Below are 8,655 nucleotides of genomic sequence, written 5' to 3'. Positions count from 1 at the left end.
TGAAATTAAATACTGAGTTTTGGGGGCAGGTGTCTGATGTAGCGGTTAAGAAACACTTGGGAAGCTGGATACCGTATAAGACTGCCAGGGTTTGAGTCCCAGCTTCATTCTCGAGTTCACAATCTGGTGCCATGGCTCGGGGGCTAAATCCTCACCTTCCAACCTCCGGGATCCCATATGGGCTGCTCCACTTCCCATCCAGTTCTCTGCTGTGGCCTGGGAAAGCAGAAGAGCATGGCCCAAAGCCTTGGGACCTTGCAGTCGTGCATAGGAGACCCAGAAGAAGCTCCTGGCTTCAGATTAGCTCAGCTCCGGCCATTGCTGCCGCTCTTTCTGTCTCTCCTTCTCTGTAAATTTGTCTTTCCAATAAAAATAAAAAGAATCTTCACTCCTGAGCCCAGTTTCCTGCTAATGCACAGCCTGGGAGGCAGCGGGTGATGGCACAAATAGGTGGATAGGTCACGGGCACCCATGTGGAAGACTTCAGTTTTCCCCAGCCCTGGCCGTTTAGAACATTTGGGAAATAAACTGATGGTTAGAGAATCTCTCTCTGTCTCACTGTTTTTCAAAAAAGAAATGGAAGTAAATAAGATTTGATAGATTTTTTTAAAAAACGATTTACTTATTTCCATTGGAAAGGCTGAGTTACAGAGAGAAAGGAAGACAGAAAGACATCCATGGTTCACTCTCCAAGCAGCCACAGCAGCCAGAGGAGCTGAGCTGATCTGAAGCCAGAAACTTCATTCTGGGGACTGGACAATGGAGCAACCATGACATGAACGGATGCCCATATAGGAACTCGGTGCATGCAAGGTTAGGATTTAGCCACTAGGTTATTGCACCAGATCCCAGATTTTGTTAATATTTATTTTTTTTTATTAGAAATCCAGTTTTACAGAGTGAAGGAGAGACAGAAGGAAAAGTCTTCCATCTGTTGGTCCACTCCCCAAGTGGCCACAATGGCTGAAACTGAGATGATCCAAAGTCAAGAGCCAAGAGCCTCTTCCAGGTCTCCCACACAGGTGCAGGGTCCCAAGACTTTGAGCCATCCTCCACTGCTTTCCCAGGCCTCAAGCAGAGAGCTGGAGGGGAAGTGAAGCAGCTGGGACTTGAACTGGTACCCATATGGGATCCCTGGTGCGTGCAAAGTGAGGATTTAGCCTCTGAGCCATCATGCCGGGTCCCTGCACCATTTATTTTTATTTTGAAAAAAGCATATATAGTTTTGCATCAAAACAAACTTGTGCATATAATTCCATTTTGTAGGAGTTTTCTGAAGTACCTTGTCCACTTCACAGTCATCTTGTTCAGATTTGAGACTTTTCTAGTGAGCGTGGGAGGCTAGTGGATGGGAACCCTGCGAGGTGAAACAGCAGGGGTCCATCCCACGTCCTCAGCCAAGGTCCTGGGATGTTCTCACAGGACCCTACGCTGCTCCTTGGCCCTCAGAACTCCTTACTGACTGCTTTCCTCCCTAGTCTCTCCCAGAACAGCCTGGGTCTGTTCGATCAGCTCCTGGCTCCAAGCTGAGACGCAGGGATTTTCTGCTTCTGTCTGGCTCCTGTTAAGCCAATTGTGTTCCACCCCTGCCTGTCTAGGTCCTGGAACATCCTGGCTGAGGCTCTGTGAGGTGAAGTGGGGCTCAGGGGTTGGAGCAGGAGTTGCATGGGTCCCAGGGAAGGTGAGAGCATCTCTCTTGGTGAGTAGGATGTGATCTAGCTGGGAGAAACGGGCAGGCTCAGGAAACGGGGTTTGTTCTGGCCAGGGACAGGCTAAGGAAAGAAAGTACTTTTTTTTTTATTTTGTTTTTATTGGAAAGTCCAATTTTCAGAGTGAAGGAGAGACAGAGAAATATCGTCCATCTGCTGGTTTACTCCCCAAGTGGGTACAATGGTTGTTACTGAGCCAATCTGAAGCCAGGAGCTTATTCTGGGTCTCCCATGTAGGTACAGGATCCCAAGGCTTTGGGCCATCCTCGACTGCTTTCCCAGGCCATAAGTAGGGAGCTGGATGGGAAGTGGAGCAGCAAGAATACGAACCGGTGCCCATATGGGATCCCGGGGCTTGCAAGGTGAGGACTTTAGCCACTAGGCTACCATGCCGGACCCATTTTTAAAATATTGATTTATTTACTGTTATTTAAAAGGCGGAACAACAGAGAAAGAGAGCAATCTTCCATTTGCTAGTTCACTCCCTGCATGGTCACAATGGCTGGAGTCAGGCTGATCAGCAGCCAGGGGCTTCTTTGAGTCTCCCATATGGGTGCAAGAGCCCAAGGACCTGGACCATCCTCCATTGTCTTTTCAGGGAGCTGGACCAATAGTGGAGCAACCAGAACTCAAACTGCCACCCCCATGGGATGTTGGTGCTGCAGACAGAGGCTTAGCTAGCTGTACAACAGTGCCGTCCTCCAAGAGAGTAGTTTTGAGCAATGATTCTCAAGATGTGAGCCTGGACTAGGCTTGATGCCATGAATGACCTAGGATGTTGTTAGAGATGTACATTCTCTGATGTCACCCTGACTGAATCAGAAATGCTGGCAGTGGAGCCCACAATCTAACAGCTGCCCCACTTCCCATCCAGCTCCCTGCTTCTGGCCTGGGAAAGCAGTGGAGGACGGCCCAAAGCCTTGGGACCCTGCACTCACATGGGAGACACAGAAGAATCTCTGAGTTCCCAGCTTCAACTCAGCAGATGGAGGATCTTTTGTCTCTGTATATCTGCCTTTCCAATAAAAAGAAATAAATCTAAAAAAAATTCTCTTTAAAAAGAAAACCATGGAAAACTGATACCTGGGAAGGTTATCTCGAGGACTTGTAAACTTCATAAGTCAGTGGGCTTTATTGAGTACATTTCTTTTTTTAAAATTTATTTATTTGTATTAAAAGGCATATTTACAAATAGAAGAGACAGAAAGATCTTCCATCCATCCATTGGTTCACTCTTCAAGTAGGCACAACAGCCAGAGCTGAGATGGATCCAGGAGTTTCCTCTTGGTTTCCCACACATGTGCAAGGTCCCAAGGACTTTGGGCATCCTTAACTGTTTCCCCAGGCCATAAACAGGAAGCTGGATGGCAAGTAGAGCAAGCTGGAACATGAACTGGTGCCAATATGGGATGCCAGCACTTGAGGTGGAGGATTAGCCAGTTGAGCCATGGCTCTGGCCCCCTGAGTTTATTTTCTTATACGGTTCTAGAAATGTAGGGGGAAAGAGACAGACTTAGCCCTTGTCTCAGATTATGTTTCTATTCTGGGTGTCTTCTGTATAGTAGACACTGACCAATATAACTTTCGGGGTAGGTATTGTGGCACTGAGGGCTAAATCCCTCCTTGGGACACTGCATCTGAACTGGAGAGCCTAGGATTGTGTCTCATCTCTTTCTAATTCAGCTCCTTGCTAACTGCCCTGGGAGATAGCAGAGAATGTAGAGAACTTGGGTTCCTGCTACCCGTGGGGGAGCATGAATACATTTCCTGGCTCCTGGCTTTCAGCCTGGCCCAGTCCTGGTTACTGCAGGCATTTCAGGAATGAACCAGCAGATGGAAGACCTCTCTCTGCTTTTGAAATAGGCAATCTTGGACCCGGCACAGTAGCCTAGTGGCTTAAGTCCTCGCCTTGCATGCACCAGGATCCCATATGGGTGCTGGTTTGCGTCCTGGCAGCCCCGCTTCCCATCCAGCTCCCTGCTTGTGGTCTGGGAGGGAAGTTGAGGGTGGTCCAAAGCCTTGAGACCCTGCACCTGCATGGGAGAGACGGAAGAAGCTCCTGTCTCCTGGCTGAGAATCAGCTCAGCTCTGGCCATTGGTGGTCACTTGGGGAGTGAGTCAGTGCATGGAAGATCTTCCTCTCTGTCTCTCCTCCTCTCTGTATATCTGATTTTCCAATAAAAATAAATAAAATCTTTAAAAAAACAAATAAGTAAATATTTTAAAATTAATTTATTGTTATTGTAAAGTCAGATATACTCTTCTGGGTCTCCCACATGGGTGCAGGGTCCCAAGGCTTTGAGCCATCCTCGACGGCTTTCCCAGGCCACAAACAGGGAGCTGGATGGGAAGCGAGCTGCAGGGATTAGCACTGGCACCCATTTGGGATCCTGTCATGTGCAAGGTGAGGACTTTAACCACTAGGCAATCATGCCGGGCCCAGTAAATCTTTTTAAATGTAATTTCCTCTCCTTTGCTCAGGAAATGTGGAAATCTTCTGGAAAAAGGAAATGAACCTGAACTAAGGATGTGTGATTCAGAGAGTAAATTTTTGTGACCCATCTTTTTTAAAATAATACATTTATTTTATTTTTGGTGATGTTTACATAGTTAAGAGGCATGCATGCCCATGTGGACCACCGATTAGGGTGAGGAGAGCCGAGGAATGGGGGAACGTGGATGAGACAATTGCCTCCGATCTTTTTGTTGTTGTTGTTCCTGCATCTGGGAAAAGTGGGGAGAGAAAGGGAGAGGGATGCTCCCAGCAGCCCAACTGCATCAGTACCCAGAGATGGGGAACGGCCAGCTGATGTCATCCTAGGGTCCCTGATGTGGAGCATGCGCCAAGGGTTCGAGCGTACCATTCAAGTGGTTTTGATAGTTCTTTTTTTTTTTAATATTTATTTTACTTTTGTTACAAAGACAGATATACAAAATGAGGAGAGACAGAGAGGAAATTCTTCCGTCCGATGGTTCACTCCTCAACTGACCTCAATGGCCGGTGCTCTGCTGATCCGAAGCCAGGAGTCAGAAGCTCTTCTGGGTCTCCCACACAGGTGCAGGGTTCCAAGGCTTTGGGCCGTCCTCAATTGCTTTCCCAGGCCACAAGCAGGGAGCTGGATGGGAAGTGGAGCTGCCGGGATTAGAGCTGGCACCCATGTGGGATCCCAGCGCATTCAAGGCAAGGACTTTAGCCACCAGGCCACAGCACCGGGCCCGATAGTTCTTGAAGTAATGGTGATTTCATTGCTCCAAGGTTGAGGAAATTCTGCCAAGGTGCATAGGCTGACATAGTCCACCAGGCAGTCTCAATTTGCCCAGATAGTCACTGTCAAAACTTGATCGGCAGAGCTCCCCAATGGTGCTAGATGTCCCGTGCAGTACCATGTTGCCATGTCTCCCACAGGCATCTGCCATGCCATCTATTGCACAGACCTCAGCAACTAAGGCTACCCGGTTCTGACACATGCAATCCACAGTCAGACCATAGATCCTATGATTTTCACAGTGGTGGAAGTTCTGAGTCCAGTGGTCCAGTTGGGGAGGTTTCCCAAGGACCTCACCAGAGGTGAGCCCAGATCTGACTCCTGTGTGTGCCAGCCAGTGTGGGGTCTGGGTCAGTCCATTACCCACATCAGCCTACACACACACACATACACACACACACACACACACACACACACACACACTGGTGGTGGCAGTCACCTGGTCAGTTCTGTCCCCAGCCCCACCTCATATGCAATGGATGCTGCTGCCCAGCCCAACCTGCCCATCACACACTCTGCCCTCATGTACACCAGCAGGAACTGTAGCCTACTCAGAGCAACCCCCTGTAACTCCAGCCAGACCCACCCCCAGCCTTAGTTCCTGTGAATGCTGGTATGTGCAGCAGACTGGTTCAGTTTGTCCTACATCCTATTCAGTTCTCGTACTCCCTAGCTCAACCCGACCACTCCACTATCCGGCCCACACCCACACCGATGGGTGGCACCACTTATCTAGCCAGTCACGCCCCCCAGTCCTGGTTCTCATGCCCGCCAGTGGGAGTTGCAGCCCATTAGAGGGGTGCCCACAATTTCCCTGTAGACCCACTCCCAGCCCTAGATCCCATACCCTCCAGGTGGTTCTATGGTCTGACAGGACTTGCTCCCATTCCCAGCACCTGCCAGCTGATGCTGTGGTAAAACCTGACCCACCTGCAGTTACTCTGGCTCATGCATGCCCCACTGGATACGGTTGCCTAGTCCAGCCTGACTCTTCCCCCTAACCCAGCTCACATGCAGGCCAGCAGGCGTTGCAGCCCTGCCAGGCCTGATCTGCTCCCAGTCCCAGTTGTCATACTCACCAGTGGGAACAGTGGCCCATCAGTGTAGTCCCTGCAGTTCCTCTGCTGGACTCACCCCCCATCCGGGGTCTTACCTGTGCTGGTGGGAGCTGCAGCCCAGACTGACATGGTTCACCTCACCTCAACATTCACCAGTGGGTACTGCAGCCTGGCTTGGCCTGGTCTACCCCCCGTTCCAGCTCATGCTGGTGAGTGCTATAGCCCAGCCCAGTCAGGACCAGTCCTGGCCTTAATGTGAACTGGCTCTTGTGACCCATCTGGTCTGTCCTGCAACCCATCTTGGTTGTCACATCTGCCAGCGTATGTTATAAACTGACCCAGTCAGGCCCGTTCCCAGGCCTGATCCACATGTATGCCAGTGGGTACTGTAACCTGGCTTGATCTAGACTGTTCCTAGCCTTGGTTCTTGTGCTCACCTACAGGACTGTGTCCTGACAGTGGAGTTTCCCAAGCTCCTCTATCAGGTCACCTCCCAGTGGCAGATCTTGTGCACACCAGTGGGTCTTTGGCCCCGCCTGGCTTGGCCCACCTCCTGTCCTGGAAAGAACAGCCTTGCCCAACCAGCTCACACCCATTCCATCTCTTACTGTTGGGTGCTACAGCCCAGCTGTGCCTGATCCGCCCCCAGACCCAGCTCTCATATGGTTCAGTGGGTACAGAGACCTAGCTCAACCTGTCCTATACCCACTCTGGCTCTTGTGAGCACTAGTCGGTACTGGAGCCTATCCCAATCTGGCACACCTTGGACCCATTCCACACCATGCCAAGGGGTACTGCAGATAGTCCAGCCCAGTTTGCTGCTACCGTTCCAGCTCTCACACTTACCAGTGGGAACTGCAGCCCAGTCAAGGCATCTCCTTAGTTCCCCGACCAGGCCTGCTCCCAGCTACAGATCTTGAATGTGCCAGTGGCTGCTCTGACTCAGCCTGGCATAACCCATTACCCAGCTTCATCTTTTACGTCAGATACTGCGGCCTGGCCTGGCCTGGACCACATCCAATCCTAACTCTCACTGGTGGGTGCTGCAGCCTAGCCCTGCCCTGACTTTCCTGCAAGCCAGTAGGTGTGGTGGCCCAGCATGGCCCAACATGGCCCACAGCCCATCCTGGCTCCTGCAATGTGCCAGTGTGCTATGCTTTGGCCTGGCATTTCCAGGTCTGTACCCTGGAGCCAACACACACACCTACTGTTAAGTGAAGCAGCACCCAGCCCTGACTCACATACTCACCAGGGTAGTGATGGCCCACCAAGGAAATTCTTCAAGTTCCTCCCAGCAGACCCACTCCCAGACCCAGGTCTCACACGTGCCAGTGGGTGCTAGGCCCTTTCCTGGTACAGTCTGCTCCCCAGTTTCAGTTTTTATGTGTGCTGGTGGATGCTGTGGCCTGGTCAACCCTATACCCAATTCTTGGGTGTGCCTGTGGGTGCTACAGCCTGGATCAGCCTAGCCTGTTCCCAACCCCAGCACCCATTACCACCTCATTCCTCGAGCAAACCAGCTGGTATGGCAGTCCCATAGAGATGAACTCAAGATCACCCACAGAATCTGCTCCCAGACTCAGTTCTCTCGTATGCTGGTTAGTATCATGGCCCACCCAGCCTAACATGGTCCATACCCTGCCCTGACACTCACTGGTGGGTACTGTGATTGAGCATTACCATGGCTTTTGTGTGTGCCAGTAGGCAGTGGTTGATACTAATAATTCCAGCTCAGGTCTCCCACATAGGCAGGTGTATTGGTTTGATCCCCAAAGTAGTCCCTCCTCTAAACCACCTGGTCTCAGCTCCCTCATTTGCCTGCCTCGGTACAGTACAGTAGCCTGGTTGATGAAAGTCCCCCAGAAGTCACCCCTCACCTGTCAGGTTCTCCCCCTGCGGTCCTTCCTCCCACACATCTCCGGACCTGCTTCCCTGAGTAATCCATAGCCGCCACCCACCCCATGCCCGTGAGTGTACTGCTCCCCAAGGCTGGTCCTCTGGTGATGTTCTGTGCCAGTCTCTGGCCCTGCCTGCCTAGTCAGTGCATGGGTCCCCTACACTTGTGCATGGGTCCCCAGACCCTTGTGCTGATGTGACGGCATCTGTCCCCAACATATCTTTTTTTAAAAAAGCAACAGAGCAGGCAACAGTGCTGGCACACTGATACAGTTAACACAAATTTGTATTAATCAGGCCCAGAATGTCCACTGGATATTAACTGCTTTTCTCCTAGCATTATAGCACTCATATGAGTACAATGTAATCTAGGCAGTTGCCTACAGCTCCGGCCAACTTTTTTTTTTCAAGGATTGATTTATTTGGGCCCAGTGTGATAGCTCAATTGGCTAAATCCTTCCTTTTCAAGCACCCACTCCCATATGAATACTAGTACCTGTCCCAGCTGTTCCACTTCTCATCCAGATCTGTACTTATGGCCTGGGAAGGAAGCAGAGGATGGCCCAAGGCCTTGGGACCCTGCACCCGTGTAGGAGACCTAGAAGAAGCTCCTGGCTCTTGGCTTCAGATTGGGTCAGCTCTGGCTGTTGCAGTCACTTGGAGAGTGAATGGAAGAACTTTCTGTATCTCCTTTTGTCTGTAAATCTGCTTTTCCTATGGAAATAA

Source organism: Ochotona princeps, chromosome 4 (assembly GCF_030435755.1).
Source record: "Ochotona princeps isolate mOchPri1 chromosome 4, mOchPri1.hap1, whole genome shotgun sequence".
Taxonomy (NCBI): Eukaryota; Metazoa; Chordata; class Mammalia; order Lagomorpha; family Ochotonidae; genus Ochotona; species Ochotona princeps.
This window is presented reverse-complemented; position numbering follows the sequence as displayed.